Here is a 502-nt window from a genome sequence, read left to right as displayed (position 1 = left end):
TAACAATAGAAGCTTCACTGTTTTTGCTTCTCCAGAGAACCCAGCCTAAGATAGAGCTGAACAGAAAATTTCAAAGGTCAGCTCAAGAAAACAAAGTATTATAATGAAATGTGCAAAGACCTAGAGTTAGAAAACCAAAAGGGATGAATACGCTTAGCAATTCTCCAGCTGGATGAAAAAAATTCAAGTCTCGACTTATAACCATGGAGCCTACAGGCAGAATATTGAATGAGGCAGGAAGCATCAAAAGATGTCTGTACTAAAAAGAATTGGTCAATGTTCAACCATTTCAAGAAGCAACATATGATCAAGAACCCATGGTACTTAAGAAATCCAAGACTTCAGTGTCTGTGCTGAAGACACTGGTGAAAAACAAGGCTTCAGTAATTGGAATAACAATTGAAATTTTCAACATACAGCACTGGAAGCAATCATTTTTGACTATGTCAAGAAATTTGGAAGACAGTTTCCTGGTCAATCAATTGGAAGAGATCCATATTTG

Source organism: Chrysochloris asiatica, unplaced genomic scaffold (assembly GCF_000296735.1).
Source record: "Chrysochloris asiatica unplaced genomic scaffold, ChrAsi1.0 scaffold00353, whole genome shotgun sequence".
In the NCBI taxonomy this organism is placed as follows: domain Eukaryota; kingdom Metazoa; phylum Chordata; class Mammalia; order Afrosoricida; family Chrysochloridae; genus Chrysochloris; species Chrysochloris asiatica.
The sequence above is the reverse complement of the archived record's forward strand: the minus strand, read 5'-3'. Positions refer to the sequence as shown.